This window comes from Myotis nattereri (genome assembly GCF_964212035.1).
Source record: "Myotis nattereri genome assembly, chromosome: 1".
NCBI lineage: Eukaryota > Metazoa > Chordata > Mammalia > Chiroptera > Vespertilionidae > Myotis > Myotis nattereri.
The window spans coordinates 98,441,864-98,461,933 of NC_138075.1; the positions used below are offsets into that span (position 1 = coordinate 98,441,864).

At 44.6% G+C, this 20,070-nt stretch overlaps 1 protein-coding gene across 1 annotated transcript in view; it reads left to right on the forward strand.

Moving 5' to 3' along the window:
• The first annotated feature begins 3,074 nt into the window (after positions 1-3,074).
• The window catches only part of JCAD (junctional cadherin 5 associated), a 54,639-nt gene continuing 37,643 nt past the window's right edge, over positions 3,075-20,070 (forward strand). The window contains exon 1 of the mRNA XM_081097959.1: positions 3,075-3,190. The gene's annotated coding sequence lies outside the window, so the exon portion shown is untranslated. The remainder of the gene's footprint in view (positions 3,191-20,070) is intronic.

Genomic DNA, 20,070 nt, shown 5'->3' on the forward strand with positions numbered 1-20,070 from the left:
CAGTTGCATGGAAGCAGGAGCGGGCGGTGATTAGAAGGAATGTGATCTTCCAATGGTCAAGATAAAACTTACCCATGTGCTTTCTGAGTTACCAAGACCTGACTTAGGAAGAAATGTCCTTTTATCTGAAAACATAATAAGAGCCCTGGTCGGTGTGACTCAGTGGTTGGAGTGTCGGCCCTTGCAACAAAGGGCACAGGGTTCAATTCCTGGTCAAGGGCAAGTACCTGGGTTGCAGATTCGATCCCCCACTATAGCCGAGTGCATTCGGGAGGCAACCAATTGATGTTTCTCTTTTATATCGATGTTTCTCTCTCTCTCCCTTTCTCTCTCTCTCTCTCTCTCTCTCTCTCTCTCTCTCTCTCTCTCCCTCTCTTTCCCCCTCTCTCCTTTTCATCCATGCTCTCTAAAAAAAGCAATGGGAAAAATATCCTCAGGTGAGGATTAACAAAGCAACAACAGCACATAATAAGAATATACATATGTATATTTGTATATGTGTGTACACATAAAAGACGTAAGATTTTACACACACACACACACACACACACACACACACGGCTGGTTTCTCATGTCTCATGTCCACCATCTCATGCCTATGTACTGGTGATTTGTGTGGGAAATGGCCCCATGGATTTCCTCACCAACTTTTATCTTCCTTCGGGGAAGCATCACACTCCCCTTCACCTCTGCTTTCTTCCATTATAATGCAGTCACCCACTCTTACTCATGCATCTTTTCAACCTTGTCCCCCTTCCTTCATAATTCTACTCCCAAATCTTCAGAAAATCTCCCACCTTCCTACTTGTTGCCCAGCACCACCACCTCCTTCTATCCTCATTTTTTCCCATTCTGCTGTTCGCTTGAAATGGCCTTCATCGTGGCTGGAGAGCCTTAGAGCAGGGCTAGTGATATATCAGAACTGAAGAAAGAAAGAAACTAAACATTTTGAAATGAGGGCTTCATGATAAACAGCCAGTGTCAGGAAACCACATAAATCTTTAAAATTGTGAAGTTGTCTTTTTCAGAATCTGGTATTTCAATCTCTTAACCTTCCTTACCAGCCATTCTACTAAAACACAGTTTCTTCTTAAGCTTTATTTAGGGGTGCTTTCACTTGTTCCTAGCATTGCTTCAATGTTGTTTTCTACTGCAACTATATAGCATTTCAGTTACATTATAAAACTTCTGTGAGGTGACCCAGAAAGCCAACAATATAACATTGGTCTATGGGGAAAACACGCATCCTAATCACAATTTGCTGGCTGATTAATGATCTTGCGGAAACATTTGGCTCCATATGTGTCTGCATTGTGCTGGGAACATATAGGTGCTCCACAAAATGCTATTTCATCGAGGACAAATGGGAATTGTATGACATTGAAACAATTTATCCCCAAAAGATGTTTTATGAAAAGAAGTAATGTCACCATTGTTAATAACTGCGATTTCCTGGAAAAGCTGTAGAATCCTCCCCCACACACACCTTTTTTTCCCCCTCATTGTAATCCTCCAGCCTGGAGATGATACCCTTTGTCTCTGCCTAACCACAACCCTTTAAGGTGCTTCCCATCAAGCCTTCCCTGGTGGCTCCAGCCGACAGGGCACTATTAGTACAAGTATTAGTGGCAGCAGCTAATATTTCCTTCATTCCTACAATTGCCATACTGTGCTGAGGGCTTGAAAGACATTATTTCATTTAATTCTCATGGCTTTCCTAGGAAGTTAGCATCATCATCATCCCCATTTTATTCCATAGGAATCTGAGGCTACCACAAGTAAAGCAACACGTCTGGAAGAAGCCCTCAAATTGGGAGCATGCTGTCCACTACCATCTTTCCGCCTGGGGTCCTCAGATACACTATAGCTAATTCACAGCATGGCACCTGATTATACTTTTTTTTTCTCCCCAGCTCTAGTGTGTTTGGTTTGTTTGCCCTCTTAGACTGTACACTCTTCATAGTTAGGGTTCAGAACAAGGGTCTTGGGCCCGATTCTGCAACATGGTAATTATGTGCTTCCCTGAGCCCCAGTTTCCACCCACCACAGAGAAATGTGTGAAGATTAAAAGAAAATAACACATATGAGGGGTTAAGACAAGGGTGACAGTGAAAACAACTTTAGGTATTATTGCTTTATTGGTATTATGGCAGCAAGCACAGCCCTAAATCCATGGTGTGGTTAAATGTTTTTCTAAAAGTTTGCTCTGTAGGGACTCCAGTCTGCTTTGCTATCCATTTTTGCCTCCATGGACATGACTTAGCCAACATCCTGTCCTTACCCCCAACTTGTCAGCAAAGTTGCACATATTATGTCTTTTTTTCTGCTCTCCAAAGTGCAAGGACTTTCGCCTCTTAACAGACCTGGCACCAGTCTAATTTTTGCTGCAGGAGAAACTTGGAGTGGTTGGGAGACTGTAAATGCTCATTCTGGTCAGAGTGCCTCACTGACCTTCTCCTACTCTTGGCTTTAGGTAAATCCTACTCCTGGCTTCAGTTTCCTCATCTGTCACAGCTGACCTCTAAGGTCTCTTCCAGCCTTTAGCTAAGATTTTCCCTTTTTTTTTTTTTTAAGAAGGAAACCACAAGCACTAAGCTATTGTCACCATCACTGTTTTTGCTCTTCATGCCTTCAATGTGTTTCTGTGTGTGCTGCATACAGAGGTGTTCGTGTGTCTACTTCATGTCTTTGTGTATGTGTGAGTTTGTGTGTGACTGTATATGAGTGTGTGCATTTGTGTGTGACTGTACATGAGAATGTTTGTGTTTTGTGTATAACTGTGTGTGTGTGCATGTGTACATTCTTACAGGGTTGAAGAAGCCTAAACCCAAGTGTCAGGAAAAGACAGGAAAGGGTGGCCAGCCCACCTGTGCCTTCAGCACGACCCACCCAGGCAGGACAGAGGCCCATGCTGGGTTCTGTGTCTGGGTGCAGCCCTCCCACCCAAAGAGCCAGAGCCTGGAGGTGACCGGCCTGGCGGGGCGGCCGGTGGGCGGGGCGGCCGGTGGGCGGGGCGGCCGGTGGGCGGGGCGGCCGGTGGGCGGGGCGGCCGGTGGGCGGGGCGGCCGGTGGGCGGGGCGGGCGGCGGCTCCGGGAGTGCTGGGCCGCGGAGGCGGCAGGCGGCTGGTGGCGCGGTTCCGCCAGCCAGCGGGAGCGGCGACGGCGCGGGGCAGCATGAGGGAGACACTCGGTAAGTCCAGGCGACTCCTCATTCCTGACTCCCACCGTGCCTTTGGCCCGTTCCCATGGCGCTTTCCGGGCCTCGCCCCCAGCGTCCAGCGCTCGCCCCCCAACTTCTCCAGCCGGACGTTGCTCGGGTCCGAACCGCTCTTAGCCTTGGGGGACATCCGCATCCCTCCGCTTCGCCAGGAGGGCTGGTCCCGGCCCCTCAGGTGCCCAGCTCGGGCGCGGGGCACGGGGCTCCCCGGCATCGCCGAAGGCCGCGCCTGGCGTTAGGGGGTTCGCATCGCCCCTCGGCGCTGGGAGGACCCGGGAGGGCGGGGGTCGCTGTTCCACTCTCGGCGGCGTCCTCGCGACAGCCCTAGTGCAGCCACCCCACCCTTCCTCTCCCGCGCGCCACGGTTTGGCGGAGTCTCCACCCGGGAACTGACAGCCGCTGCTCAGAGTCCCGAGGTCCCGGGTTCCCACGATACCCGCTGTGGCGGACCTGCCCGCGGGACGTTGGGAGCTGGCCTCCGCGTCCCCCACTCCCTGCTCGGGTCCCCGCCCGGCCTGGGGACCCCCGCTCCTCGGATCAGGACTAGGGATTAGGGCACTAATCGCCGCTGCTCCCAGCAAGTGCCCGGGTGGCCCGGCCCCAGCCGCGGGTAGTCAAGCGAAAAAGAAAAGAAAAAAAGGGGTGGGGGAGAGGGGAGAAAGGCGAGAGCTCCGCCTGAGAGTGCTGTAAATCTCGCCATCCGCTGGGCTGTGGGATCTGGAGCCGCCCGCCCTCCCGCGCCGCCGCGCTCGCCGTGCTCGGGTCTCCCCCGCACCGTCAGCTCCCCACCCCAGATCGCTGTCAAGTCACCCCGGAATGCCAGGGTTTCCCTAGGCGACTGGACTGTAGTGAGGCTGGGCACGTGCAGCTGAAAGCGCCGCTCCTGCTCCTTGTCACTGGCAATAGCAGCCGGGCGCCTCGGATTCTTCTGGGGGTTTGAAAAAGAAGCTGATTTTACTACTGAAAAAAATAAATGAATAAAAACGGAACTTTATGCTAGCGCAACCTGCACATGCCCTGGTCTTGCTCATCCAACCTCTCCAGGAGCAGAGGACTTTGGGGAATTAGCTTAGACAGGTCGCCTCCCCCCTTCCCCACCACACACACACACACACACACACACACACACACACACACACACACACAGCCAGCCACCCAGGCTCCCACCCCCTGCATCCCCTCCCCTTCACCCCCAGGCCCGCATTTCCTTCCTCTGGTCTTGGAGAGGAAGATGAAGGAGTGTGGACCACATAATTCGGACATTTTCCCCGCAGCTTCATGTTTTCCTTTTTCTTTTTGTCTTTTCAGATTTGCAGATATCCCAAGGGTTAGGGGTGAGGGTTGGAAGATGATTCTTGATAGGGAAAGGGAGTGGGAAATGGGAAAAGACAGCCAGAAATTTTCTTGACAGAAAGGGCAGACTCAATAGTCTAAACTTCTAAACTCAATGGTCACAGGCTGTGCAAGTAAAACAAGAAAATGATGCCTTATGCCAGAGAGTTTTTGAATTTAAGAGACTAGATTAAGAACACCCAACAACACAAGGTTGAGTAAAGGTTTTTATTTGTTTGTTTGTTTTGTTAATCCTCATCCAAGTATATATTTTTTTCATTGATTTTTAGAGAGAGTGGAAAGGGAGGGGGAGAGAAAGAGAAACGTGGATGTGAGGATGCGAGAGAGACACATTGATTGATTGCCGCCCCAACTGGCCACAATCCTGGCGGGGGATCCAGCCTGCAACTGAGGTATGTGCCCTTGACTGTAATTGAACCCTGAGGGCCCATGTTCTAACCACTGAGCAAAACTGGCTAGGGTGTGAGTAAACTTGTTTTTGGTTTTTTTGTTTGTTTGGCAAATCACACTCAGATTCTATTTCATGGGACTTGTGTTGGTTTTCATGTGAAATTGGGAGTTCAGTAAATTCATTTAGTTTTCCATGATGTACAATGCATTTGGACTTTCTATTTACCTTGATATGAGGTATCTAATTCTTAGCCATCACTGAACAAGCTTCCCAGAGGTCCCTAAATGTTAACTCTGGGCAGGCAGCATGTAGCAAACTGTTTCACTCTAGTTAGAGTGGGTGAGCAAATATTTGTTAAACAGAGGCCTTAATCTGCTGGGTCTTTCTCCCGCCAAACATCACCCTCTGTTGTGGAGACTGGAAGGTCAGGACCTTGGCAAGCCCAAGAGATTTAGGGGGATTCAGTGGGTGGAAGAAGCCTGTGCCAGAAAAGAAAGAATTTTGTCTTTCCACCTCCTTGGAACATAACTTAAAATGCCTGAGTGTTCACATGATTAGTTTGACAATCTAATCAGAGTAATCTAGTAACCCAAGTGAGTGGTCACAGATTCCAGGGGAAGATGGTAGCTATAAAATGTAACTGGGCAGGGGTGATACCATAAAGAGAATAAGTTAAGACCAATTTTTCAGTAAAACAACAACAACAACAAAAGCAAATAGGAAAAGATCCTTGGAGTCTGATTTTTTAAATGCAATTTAAAATTTAAAAATAAGTCCGAGAAATACTACCAGTAAAGGAAGCCCAGGAGTGTGTGGTTCTGCCAAGCTCTCCTTGTCCTTGCTGGGAGAGCCCTCTAGTTTGGGAGGACAGCAAGCACTAACCGTGTTGCCGGAGTCCCGAGTTTCTCTCTTCATGAGCTTGGTGGGATTCCACGCCAGTTAATCTGGAGACTGTAGAACAGTTCAGAATACAGTGTAAAGCTGAAACAATTGTTCTGTTGTGATTTTTATTTTGATCAGCAAGGGGTGTATCTCTGAAACCCTCCAGGCCTGTTGCTGAACCCATTCCTGTGGTTTATTTGCTTTTTTAAGCAGATGTCTTTTACCTTTTGAATGGGGAAGGGTTATATCACTCATTAAAACCTTGTTATTGTGCTTCATTTCAAGGGCCTGCTGACTTGAGGAATGCTAAGGGACACCCACTTGCCAAGGACAGCAGCCCAGGGAAGCTAGATCAGTCTCCAATACTTTAAACACTGTCATTTAAAAAATATGGGAACTGCTCCGGTACTAAAACCTCCATTATCTTAGTTTGATTTTGTGGTATTTTATTTAAAATTTGGATTACTACCCTTACTTCCTTTAAATATATTTTCCAAAAATTTTATATAGATAACAGAGTTGGAAACAGCCTGTCCACACTGGCAAAGATGACCACTAAATATCTTTGTAGTTTGCTGCTTATTGGGTATCTCGCGATAGCTCACCTCTTAAGCTAGTTTCTTATCTATGTAAATGAAAGAATTTAGATACTATTATAAAGAGACACCAAGATGTATCTCAAAGAGGGGAAGAAAAAGAAAGACAGAGCCCTAGCTGGTTTGGCTTAGTGGATAGAGCATCTGCCTGTGGACTAAAGGGTCCCATGTTCAATTTCGGTCAAGGGCACATGCCTGGGCTGTGGGCTTGATCCCCAGTAGGGGGGCATGTAGGAGGCAGCCGATCAATGATTCTCTCTCATCATTGATGTTTCTCTCTCTCCCTCTTCCTTCCTCTCTGAAATCAATACAAATATACTTTTAAAAAGAAAAGAAAAGAAGACAGAGACAGAGAGCATGCAAGAAACTATGTATATGTAGAAGACTTGGAGAAGTAGAAATGAGTTATTGCTGGTTATCTCAGTGGGGTTATTGGAAACTTACTTTTGCTTAAACTCTAAATTATGTAGTGTTTACTTTTAGAATAACTGTAAATGACTCTTGTAATTATAAAATCAACAAAAATTAAGAGTTATATAAAATCATTTAAACTTTAAGATTTTTATAAAACTTTGGCTCTTTTACTCTAAAGATATTTGAAAACAAAACTAGTGTGTTATAAGTTTAATAGACTGTTTTAGGAATCTTTATATGTGGAGTGTGACATATTTGATGATAATGGAATTAAATTCTAACCTATTATTAAGTTTCACAGTTATTTTTTCAGGTAGCCAAACATTTTAGAAGATTTAAAAATCTTATATAATTTCCATTCGGTTCTTAATGACTGCTCATCTTTCAGAAATGTTAATGGAGGAACTTGGGGTCTCAAGAAAATGTGATGAGGTCCCCAAAGCATAATAGTGTGACAAAATTTAAAGGTAAAAGAGAAGACAGGAGTGTGTGTGTGTTCACGCAAGTTGTGGGGGAAAGACAGAAAAGTCAGAAGAGATCATATTTGTGAAAAAAATGAAGTTAATAATAAGTGAATACTATTTTCTTCTCTTTATTTATCAATGCCTTAACACCGACCCAACGCAGCAAGATTGGGTTCCAGGGTATTGTTTTTATCTTAGACCAAAGATTTTTCTTTCTCTTGTTTTTTTTGTCACCATATAGAAACAGGTCAGTGATGGTTGCCTTATTATAATTATTACTTCACAGATATGCTTTTTTGTCTTAAGAGATTTTTAACAACTTGAGGGCCCTAGCAAAGCTGGCCATCACACTATGTGGTTTGGTAACGACATTGTGTGAGAACTTACTCTTCCAGAACTTAAACTGCAACTATTGAATTCTTTATCTCTTAAGACTGAAGGGGAAACCACAATCCTATCGCTCATTATAAAGTACACTAGAGGCCTGGTGCACAAAAATTTGTGCCCTCGGCGTGGAGGGGGTCCCTCAGCCTGGCCTGTGCCCTCTCGCAGTATGGGACCCCTCGGGAGATAACGACCTGCTGGCTTAGGCCTGCTCCCAGGTGGCAGAGGGCAGGCCCAACCCCTAGGTGCAGCCCCTGGTCGGGCACAGAGCAGGGCCGATTGGGGAGTTGGGGCGCCGCCCCCTGTCATGCACAGAGAAGGGCCAATCAGGGGGTTGGGGCACTGCCCCCTGTCATGCACAGAGCAGGGCCCATCAAGGGGTTGGGGCTCCATACCCTGTCACGCACAGAGCAGGGCCGATCAGGGGTTTGGGGAGCTCCCCCTTGTCACGCACAGAAAACGGACCATCAGGGGGTTGCGGAGCTCCCCCCTGTCATGCACAGAGCAGGGCAGATCAGGGGGTTGAGGAGCTCCCCCCTGTCACTCACAGAGTAGGGCCGATAGGGGAGTTGGGGCGCCGCACCCTGTCACACACAGAGCCGCAGGGTGATCAGGGGTTTGGGGAACTCCCCCCCTATCAGGCACAGAGCAGGGCTGATCAGGGGGTTGGGGCACCTTCCCCTGTCACGAACAGAGCAGGGCGGATAGGGAGGTTGTGGCCCAGCCACCTGTCACACACAGAGCCGCAGGGCAATCAGGGGGTTTGGGCGCTGCCCCCTGTCATGCTGATCCCGGTGCCGGGAGGCCTCGTGGCTCCGCTGATCCCAGTGCTGGGAGGCATATTACCCTTTTACGGTATAGGATAGAGGCCTGGTGCATGGGTGGGGGCTGGCTGATTTGCCCTGAAGGGTGTCCTGGGTCAGGGTGGGGGTCCCCACTGGGGTGCCTGGCCAGTCTGGGTGAGGGGCTGAGGGCTGTTTTCAGGCTGTTGGATGACTGAAGCTCCCAACTGCTCCTTTTTTTCTTTTTCTTTTTTTATTCTGAGCCAGCTTTAGCCTGGCTCCAGCTCTGAGGCCTCTGCTGCTGAAAGCAGGTATCTGGTTTGTTTGGGTTCTATAATCGAAACTCTGTATCAACTCCAGCTCTGAGATCCCAGCTAGCTGAAAACTGGTTTCTCGGGTTTTGTTTAGCTTCTATATTTGTTACAATGTTTCAAACTGCAAGCTCAGAGGCCGGCAAGGCCGGCAGGGAACGTTGGAGTCCTCCGTCACTAAAGCAAGCAAGCCTCATGTTCGCTTCCAGCTGCCTAGCTGCCGGCTGCCATCTTGGCTGGCAGTTAATTTGCATATCGCCCTGATTAGCCAATGGAAAGGGTAGCAGTCGTATGCTAATTACCATGTTTCTCTTTTATTAGATTGGATAGTTCTACCATTTTTAAAAAAAGCTTTAGAAAGTGTTAAAAATTCACCTATTAGTTAAGCAACTTGCTCCATTCCAGTTCATTTGATATCTTGACTATTTACCTCTTGTTTAAAGAAAGTACTTTGTTATATATTAATCAGAACATAGACCAAAATGTTGTCAGTTGAAGAAATATTTTCAGTGAACTGTCAACAATTTGAGTGACTAATTACATCTTAAGTATGGAATGTCAGTGAATACAGTAAAGTTTTAGATTCTCTAGAGGAGCAACAATGTCTAATCAAGACCTTTAGAGTGCTATGTGTAATTTTGTATTAGATTTTACCAGCAAAAATGTAATTTTAGGCTTGCTGGAAAGCGGTTAAGAATCTTTGTAGCAGATAAGACACATGCACCATATACCAGGCCCTTAGAACCTTATGTGATTTAACCATTTATTCTTTTCTTGTTTTATTCTCATTGAGTCATCCAAACATGTAATATACTTTCAAAGATAGTTTCTTAATCCTACCTAAGCAACACCTTGTTTTAATTTTCTGTTGATGACATAATATTAAGGTAAAGTATATGAAAGTGCCAACATTTGACCATTTTCTCCTGCAAAATGGTATTTCATAAGGTTCATTTCATGGCAGAACCTCATAAAGTACATTTTATGACAGAACATTATTTAAAAACTTATAAAATACAATAAAATATAAATAAGGACATTAAAAAAAAAACACACCACCATCCAATACCACTGTTGGTATTTTTGGTATTTTTCATTTCAGTGTTTTTCTCCCCTTTACATATGTATATAAATGAAATTTGTATTGCACTGAACCTACGGGTTTGTATCCTGTCTTTATTATTTAACTTGATACCATAGACATTTCTTTTCTTTCTTTCTTTATTTTTTTAATTTATTTTTTTAAAATTAGATCTTTATTGTTCAGATTATTACAGTTGTTCCTCTCTTTTCCCCCCATAGCTCTCCTCCACCTGGTTCCCACCTCACCCTCCGCCCTCACCCCCACCCCCCACTGTCCTCATCCATAGGTGCACGATTTTTGTCCAGTCTCTTCCCTCATCCCCCACACCCTTTCCCCCCCCCCCCGCAAGAATAGTCAATCCACTCCCTTTCAATGCCCCTGATTCTATTATAATCACCAGTTCATTCTGTTCATCAGATTATTCACTTGATTTTTAGATTTACTTGACGATAAATGTGTATTTGTTGTTCATAATTTGTATCTTTACCTTTTTCTTCCTCTTCCTCTTCTTAAAGGATACCTTTCAGCATTTCATATAATACTGGTTTGGTGGTGATGAACTCCTTTATCTTTTCCTTATATGTGAAGCTCTTTATCTCACCTTCAATTCTGAATGATAGCTTTGCTGGATAAAGTAATCTTGGTTGTAGGTTCTTGGCATTCATCACTTTGAATATTTCTTGCCACTCACTTCTGGCCTGCAAAGTTTCTGTTGAGAAATCAGCTGACAGTCGTATGGGTACTCCCTTGTAGGTAACTGAGTTTCTTTCTCTTGCTGCTTTTAAGATTCTCTCTTTGTCTTTTGCTCTTGGCATTTTAATTATGATGTGTCTTAGTGTGGTCCTCTTTGGATGCCTTTTGTTTGGGGTTCTCTGCGCTTCCTGGACTTGTAAGTCTATTTCTTTCACCAGGTAGGGGAAGTTTTCTGTCATTATTTCTTCAAATAGGTTTTCAGTATCTTGCTCTCTCTCTTCTTCTGGCACTCCTATAATTCGGATGTTGGTATGCTTGAAGCTGTCCCAGAGGCTCCTTACACTATCTTCGTATTTTTGGATTCTTTTTTCATTTTGCTTTTCCGGTTGGGTGTTTTTTGCTTCTTCGTATTTCAAATCGTTAACTTGATTCTTGCGATCCTCTAGTCTGCTGTTGGGAGTCTGTATAATATCCTCCATTTCAGTCAGTGTATGCTTAATTTCCAGTTGGTCCTCTATCATAACCTCGAGGGTCTGACTAGATTTCTTGAAGATCTCACTACATTTATTGGCAGTCTCACCAGTCTTTTCGAGGGTCTTACTAAATTTATCGGCGGCTTCTAAAAAGTTCTTGAAAAACCTTAAAAGTGTGGTTTTGAACTCTATATCCAGTTGTTTGCTTTCTTCCATTTCTGCCATTTGTGTCCTATTTCTTTGTCTCCGCATTTTTTGTGCTTCCCTGTGTTGATGGAGTGGCTTTCTGTGCTAGGTGTCCTATAGGGCCCAGTGGCTCAGCCTCCCCAATTACCTGAGGTGGACACTCCTGGTGCACCCCCTTGTGGGCTTTGTGCACAGTCTTGTTGTAGTTAAGCCTTGATTGTTGTAGGTATCACTGGGAGGAATTGACCTCCAGGCCAATTGGCTGTGAGAGTCAGCTGTGTCTGCAGTGGGAGAACTTCTGTGTTGGAGACACCCCTCTGGGGCAAGACTTGCTTCAGTGGAGCTTTGGTGCTCACTGAGTCTGCCCCCTGAGTGTGTCCCTTATGGGTCTGAGGAGTTGTAATCTGGCTGGTCCCGCTCTGACCACTGGGAACACTGGCTCCTGGATCTGTAAGGAGGTGCTAATCTAGCCTTTGCCTGAGGCTACTCAGCAGGAGCTCAGCTGTGAAGGAATGCAAGTTGCCCTGGGGCCTTGGGCCAGCTGCAAGTTTGTTTAGGTAATTTTCAGATTGCAAAAGCCTCCATGCACAGCTTGGGCGGGGCAGAGTCCCAGGGGATAAATAGGGCGGAGCAAACAGCTATGGCTGATCCTCAGTCCTTCCTTAAGAGGCCCCGAGTCTCAGTGTCCGGGTAATCGCTGCAAGCACCTCTGAGAGAAAGTGGCCCTTGAGATGCGAATGATGCCAGACAGTCTAGCCCAGGGGTGGGCAAACTTTTTGACTGGAGGGCCACAATGGGTTCCTAAACTGGACCGGAGGGCTGGAACAAAAGCATGGATGGAGTGTTTGTGTGAACTAATATAAATTCAAAGTAAACATCATTACATAAAAGGGTACGGTCTTTTTTTTTTTTTTAGTTTTATTCATTTCAAACAGGCCGGATCCGGCCTGCGGGCTGTAGTTTGCCCACGGCTGGTCTAGCCTCTCCCAGTATCAGTCAGGGTCCCCAGAGACTTCCCTGGAACTGGAGTTCAGAGCAGTCAAGAGCTTGAGACTCCCTCCCGATTGAGAAAACCAACCGTGTCTTCAGCCGCCAGCCCTTTCCAAGTCCGCCTTCGTACCTGTGCACTTAACTTCCGCACCGCAGCTCCTCTGAGTCTCGGTATGCTTTTCTCTTTCCTTCTAGTTGTAGTATTTCCACTCAGCCAGCCTTCCTGTGGTTCTGGAAGATGCCCGTTCTGTCTTTTAGTTATATTCTTGAAGTGGTTGTGCGAGGCAGCAATCTCCAGTGTTTACCTATGCCACCATCTTGGTTTCTCTACCATAGACATTTCCCTGTGCCATTATGTATCTGAAAACATAATTTTATATGTGTGTATACATATTATAATCTATAATGTGGATATACCAGAATTTTGATCCATCCCTTAAATAGACATTTAATGTAATATTTTACTATCATAATTAACATTTGGATAAATATCCTTATAAAACTTTGTGTATATCTCTGATTATTTCATTAGGATGGATCCTAAGTAGTAAGATTCATCCATAGTGTTTCAAATTTTTAAAGATTTTATAACATACTAGAGGCCCGGTGAACAAAAATTTGTGCACTCGGGGGGGGCGGGGGTGGTCCCTCAGCCCGGCCTGTGCCCTCTCGCAGTCTGGGACCCCTCGGGAGATAACGACCTGCTGGCTTAGGCCTGCTCCCGGGTGGCAGAGGGCTAATCCCTAGGTGAGCCCCTGGTCGGGCTCAGAGCAGGGCCGATTGGGGAGTTGGGGCGCCGCCCCCTGTCACACTCAAGGCAGGGTCCATGGGGAGGTTGCAGCGCCACCCCCTGTCATGCACAGAGCAGGCCCAATCAGGGGGTTGGGGAGCTCCCCCCAGTCACTCACAGAGCAGGGCCCATCAGGGGGTTGGGGAGCTCCCCCCTGTCATGCACAGAGCAGGGCGGATCAGGGGGTTGGGGCACTGCCACTGTCACACTCAGGGCAGGGCCAATGGGGAGGTTATGGCTCTACTCCATCACACACAGAGCAGGGCCCGTGGGGTGGGGGGTTGGGGCGCCGCACCCTGTCACACACAGAGCTGCAGGGTGATCAGGGGTTTGGGGAGCTCCCCCCTATCAGGCACAGAGCAGGGCCAATCAGGGGATTGGGGCGCTTTCCCCTGTCACGAACAGAGCAGGGCCGATAGGGAGGTGGTGGCCCTGCCCCCAGTCACACACAGAGCCGCAAGGCGATCAGGGGGTTTGGGCGCTGCCCCCTGTCATGCTGATCCCGGTGCCGGGAGGCCTCGTGGCTCCGCTGATCCCGGTGCTGGGAGGCATATTACCCTTTTACTATATAGAACAGAGGCCTGGTGCATGGGTGGGGGCTGGCTGGTTTGCCCTGAAGGGTGTCCTGGATCTCGGTGGGCGTCCCCACTGGGGTGCCTGGCCAGCCTGAATGAGGGGATGATGGCTGCTTGCAGCTAGTCACACCCCCTTCAGGGTGGGGGTCCCCACTGGGGTCCCTGGCCAGTCTGGGTGAGGGGCTGAGGGCTGTTTTCAGGCTGGGACTGAAGCTACCAACTGCTCCTTTTTTCTTTTCTTTTCTTTTTTTAATTCTGGGCCAGCTTTAGTTCTGAGGCTTGGCTCCAGCTCTGAGGCCTCAGCTTCTGAAAGTAGGTATCTGGTTTGTTTAGGTTCTATAATCGAAACTCTGTATCAACTCCAGCTCTGAGATCCCGGCTCGCTGAAAGCATGTTTCTGGGGTTTTGTTTAGCTTCTATATTTGTTACAATGTTCAAACTGCAGGCTCAGAGGCCGGCAAGGCAGGCGGGGAATGTTGGAGTCCTCCGTCACTGAAGCAAGCAAGCCTCATGTTCAGTTTAAGCTGCCTGACTGCCTGCTGCCATCTTGGCTGGCAGTTAAATTGCATATCTCGCTGATTAGCCAATGGCAAGGGTAGCGGTCGTACGCCAATTACCATGTTTCTCTTTTATTAGATAGGATTAATTACTTTTTAAAAAATTTAAATTCTTTATTGTTGAAAGTATTACATATGTCTCCTACCCCCCCTCCCCTTTGACCTCTCCCAGGCAGCTCCCCACCCCAGCACGTGTCCCCACCTTGTAATGTCTGTGTCCTTTGGTTATGCTTATATGGATGCATACAAATCCTTTGGTTGATCTCTTAACCACCTCCCACTTCCACCCTCCCCTGCCTTTCCTCTGAGACTCAACAGTCTGTTCGATGCTTTTATGTCTCTGGATCTATTTAGGTCATCAGTTTATGTTGTTCATTATATTCCACAAATGAGTAAGATCATGTGATATTTATCTTTCTCTGATTGGCTTATTTGGTTAGTATAATGTTCTCCAGGTTCATCCATGCTGTTGCAAATGGTAAGAGTTCTCTCTTTTTTTATAGTGGCATAGTATTCCATTGTGTAGTTGTACCACAGTTTTTTAACCCACTCGTCTGCTGATGGGCACTTAGATTGTTTCCAAATCTTAGCTATTGTAAATTGTGCTGCTATGAACATAGGGGTGCATATATCCTTTCTGATAGGTGTTTTTGGTTTCTTGGGATATATTCCTAGAAGTAGGATTACTGGGTCAAGTGGGAGTTCCATTCTCAACTTTTTGAGGAAACTCCATACTGTCTTCCACAGTGGCTGCACCAGTCTGCATTCCCACCAGCAGTGCAGGAGGGTTCCTTTTCCTCCACATCCTCACCAGCACTTGTCTTTTGTTGATTTGTTGATGATAGCCCTTCTAACAGGTGTGAGATGGTATCTCATTGTTGTTTTGATTTGCATCTCTTGGATGATTAGTGACTTTGAGCATGTTTTCATATGTCTCTGGGCCTTCTCTAAGTCCTCTTTCGAAAAGTGTCTATTTAGATCCTTTGCCCATTTTTTGATTGTATCATTTATGTTCCTTTTGGTAAGTTGTATGAGTTCTCTGTAAATTTTGGAGATTAAACCCTTATCTGAAATAGCATTGGCAAACATGTTCTCCCAGGCAGTGGACTTTCTTGTTGTTTTGTTGATGGTTTCTTTTGCTGTGCAGAAGCCTTTTATTTTAATGTAATCCCATTTGTTTATTTTCTCCTTAGTCTCCCTTATCCTAGGAGCTGTGTCTGTAAAGATATTGCTATGACATATGTCTGCTATTTTGCTGCCTATGGAGTCTTATAGGATTTTTATGGTTTCCCGTCTTACCATTTAAGTCCTTGATCCGTTTTGAGTTTATTTTTGTGTATGGTGTAAGTTGGTGATGTAGTTTCTTTTTTTTTTTTTTTTTTTTTTTGCAGGTAGCTGTCCAGTTTTCCCAACACAATTTATTGAAGAGAGTGTATTGCCTCCATTCTATGATCTTGCTTCCTTTAGGAAGTAATTAATCCTAATGCTTCAAATATTAATTGAGCATTATGGCTTTGGTTGATTTCTGGGTTCTCTGTTCTGTTCCATTGGTCTATAAGTCTGTTCTTGTGCCAGTACCAGGCAGTTTTGAGAACAGTGGCTTTGTGATACAGCTTGATCTCTGGTATTGTGATCCTTCCAACTTTTTTTCTTCTTTCTTAGGATTGCTGCAGCTATTCAGGGTCTTTTTTTATTCCATATAAATTTTTGGAGAGTTTGTTCTAGGTCTGTGAAATATGCTGTTGGTCATATTAATCACTTTTAAGAAAGGAAATTTTCATTTACATATGACCCTCCACATTTATATACCCACAGAAGGAGAAACCTCATAGCTCACTATGCCCTCACCAACAACCAATACTGTTTTTAAAAAATAATAATTGGTCCTAACTGGTTTGGCTCAGTGGATCGAGTGTCGGCCTGTGGACTGAAGGGTCCCGGGTTCGATTCCGGTCAAGGGCATGTACCTTGGTTGTGGGCACATCCCCAGGAGAGGGTGTGCAAGAGGAACCTGATCGATGTTTCTCTCTCATTGATGTTTCTCTCTATCCTCTCCCTTCCTCTCTGTAAAAAATCAATAAAATATATATTTTTTAAAATAATAATTGGTTAGTGAATAATGACATTCTTGTTTAATTTACATATCTTTGATTATAGGTGAGGGTGAACATTTGTTTCATATTTTTAATGGGGTATTTGTTTCTTTATTAATTTTCATTTCGTGATCTAGGCAAATTTTTAAAAGGAAGACAAATTCTGGTTGATTTAATAAGGTTATTCATATTTTGTTTCATTCCACTGTCCAGGGATGACTTATAACTGTAAATATGAGAGTAAAATATTTTAACTTTTGTAAATGGAAAGGGAGGAAGAAATGGTACCATTTGCAAGTCTCAACCTCTAATGATGAGAATGCCCATAATTGAAATAACACAACCTAGACCATGACATCCACAAGGAAGGGTGTTGATGGGTCTTATGTATTTTTATGTTCTCCAGTACAGAGCCCAGTGACTGGCACTTCCAGTGTGGAACAAGAATAAGCGTGCAACAACTGCACTCTGGAACTTCTGGGATGGAGAATTGCTAGATGGTGTGCGTACTCCCTGACCTCCTTCCATCCCCCAGTACCCATCTCCTGTTCTCAGTGTGTGACCATTTAGCTCTGCTCTCTTGGTTGGCCTCTGTATGGGAGCTAACGAGGCCAAGGTCAGAGGTTCTATCTTCATATGACCTATTTAGCTTTGTTTGTGTCATGGCCACAATCTGTATTCATTTCACTGTGGCCAGCTGACATAGAAATGCATGCTGTTCATCACAAGGGAGAACAGGCTAGAAGGGGGCAGATTTCTAGAGCTAGAAGGACCCTGAAGAACCTTTCATTCAACCTTCTTATTCCCCCACCACCACCCCCCCAGCGGAAGAGACTGAAGTTCAAACAGGTCCTTCCCTTTTCTCTTGTGAAGTGTCTCAGGGTCAATTCAAAATAACAGATATGTATTGAGCAACATGGAGACATAGAAATTTATCCCTACAGTGAGTGTGTGGGCAACTGAACTCTATGCTTAAGTGCTGATGGATTGTTAACACTTTCCTAAATCCCTTCTATGTGAATATAAATGATACGGCTAATATTTAAAGAACTTAGAAATCTATCACAATAAGATTACTTTAAATAGTCTCACTCAGGTCTTTGGAAGGGACAAGTAATTTGATGAAGATCCATTTGAAAATGATTTTGGGAAAGAAAATTTTTTGGGAATTGGTTGGTTAAATGAAAATCAAATTACTTGTCATCTTCTTGGGCCAATAATTATTTCCGACTTCTATATTTCTCCTAATGAAAAGACCGTTATCTTAGTCACCAAAACTCAAATTCATTTTACTTCTTCCCTTAATAATTACTCTTATTTCTTTATTCCTTAACCATCTCCTACCACTCCTACACATTACAACAGAAGGGATTTCTAACTTCTTGTCTACACATCTGTTCTTGGTCTGGTCACTTCAGTCCACTTTCTTGCTACATTCTTTGTAGAGTAGCCTTACCCTTGCTTGCCCAAACCCTTTGTGGTTTTCCAATAAAGTCCAAATTCTATTAATGATGTAAATAAGAGTGGCTATTTCTATATAGATAATTTTTTCTTTTAGAATTCATTTTTTTCTGAAAGTTACTCCTCTTCCATTTAGCAGAGATATCATTTGTCTGGCTTTTCAGAATCACATAATAGGTTTTACGATGGCTCCATGTTACTGACAAGGACCCTGAAAATTCCAGTGATGGGAGAGGTCTGCTGAAGGTCCTGAAGCAATTGCATGGCATATTTGTGAATTACGTGTATTCAGAAATTAATACTAGTATTGCCATTAAGGCATTACAGTCAAGTGAGGCATCGACCCTGTGCATGTGTGCGCACGCACGTGTGTGTGTGTGTGTGTGTGTGTGTGTGTGTGTGTGTGTGTGTGGTGTGTATAAGGAAAGAAGTATCTAGAAGAGCCATTCTAATCCCAGAGAATAAAGGAGATTTTTTTTCTTTTTAAATATACAGTTTTTCAATTTAATGTCACCATTGCTTTCTATCTTTTCTTGTTTATGCATTATTTGGTAAAGTGGGAACTTTTGTTGCTATATAGAAGGATGAGCCTAAAATAGTAGCATGGGTTCTGAAGCTAGCTGACCCTTACTTGATCTTGTATCTGTACTTATAAGCGGTGTAACCTTGGACTCACATATGGGACTTTCATAGGTATATCCAGAAGTATGCTGGAGTAGAAGATGAAATAAAGTGTTCCAAGCAACTAACAGAGCATCTAGCACATTGCAGATGTTCAATGGATGGTTGATGTTATTGTCTTCCATATGTGCTGCTATTTTGAGCTTATAGAGCAGTCACTTTCTGCTTTGTATATAGAGAGTTTATTGGTACAGGGGAGGATAAATTAACCATGAATTGGAAGATATTCTTGATGAATTTGTTATGCATTGACCAGAGAGTATTTTGAGCATTTTACCACCTATCACAAGTATCTTCGGGGGGGGCAAAAGTAATAGAATATAAACCTATTGATGTTATAAATCAATCAGAAAATCTACCGGAGGCAAACTTGGCTGTTTAGCACTGTTATTCCTCCATCTCATCTCCTTCAAACCACCAGAATTAGAGACTGCATGTAATAAGCATTTCTCTTTGGGTGTCACCTCATGAATTTAATTTAATTAAACCAGTCTCATAGAGTTAAACAAGAGAATTGTGGGTTGAGCTCTGTCTTCCCACCCAGCTCAGTGTTACTTGTTTTTGGTTTCATTCACTGTTTCTTCAATTATGCTATAAGTTTCCAAGCTTGTAAGTAGCATTTTAATAACAAAATAGAAAAAAAAAGTATTTGCATTTATCTTATCCTTTTGTGTGGGCATTGTATACTCAGCACAGAATCTTTCTTCTATAAAAAGAGAATTTTTATAAATCCAGTGTTTCTTCTTTATGTAGTAGTTGACCCTTGAAACTATGGAGGTTAGGAGTGTTAGGGGTGTTGAAAATCCAGGTATAAGCCCTAGCTGGTTTGGCTCAGTGCATAGAGCATCAGCTTGCGGACTGAAGGGTTCCAGGTTCAATTCCGGTCAAAGGCACATGCCCTGTTGCAGGCTCGATCCCCAGTAGGGGGCGTGCAGGAGGCAGCCTATCAATGATTCTCTGTCATCATTGATGTTTCTATCTCTCCCTCCCTCACCCTTTCTCTCTGAAATCAATAAAAATATATTAAAAAAAAAAAAGAAAAAAAGAAAGAAAGAAAAAGAAAATCCAGGTATAACTTTGTATCCCCCAAAGATTTTACTAATAGCCTACTGTTTACTGGAAGCTTTACTGATAACATAAACAGTCAATTAAGACATAGTTGGTATGTTATCCTATATAATAAAGAGCTAATATGCTAATTAGGCCAGACAGCAGAATGACCTTCTGGAATGACCAGTGGGTGGGGGGCGGGGCTGCAAGGCAACTGGGGCCTCCACCCTTTGCAGGGCGATCAATGCGGGGGGGGGGGGGGGCTCTGCAATCGATCACCCCACAGAGCGTGGCAGCAGTTGGGGCTGTGAGGGCCGAGCGCCTTACATGAATTTCGTGCATTGGGCCTCTAGTATGTATTATATATTGTATTCTTACAATAAAGTAATCTAGAAAAAAGACAATGTTATTAAGAAAGTCATAAGGAAGATAAAAATATATTTACAGTACTTATTGGAAAAAAATACACATATAAGTGGACCTGCAAAGTTCAAACCCATGTTGTTCAAGGGTCAACTGTATGGTCCTAAAAAGTTTGTTTCACTCAAATGTTTGTTTTGCTCAACCCAAGTTGTACAACCAAGCAAGACATTTTCTGAGTGGGTGGCTGGGCCTAGCTCTGATTTATTTCTAGTTAAATCAA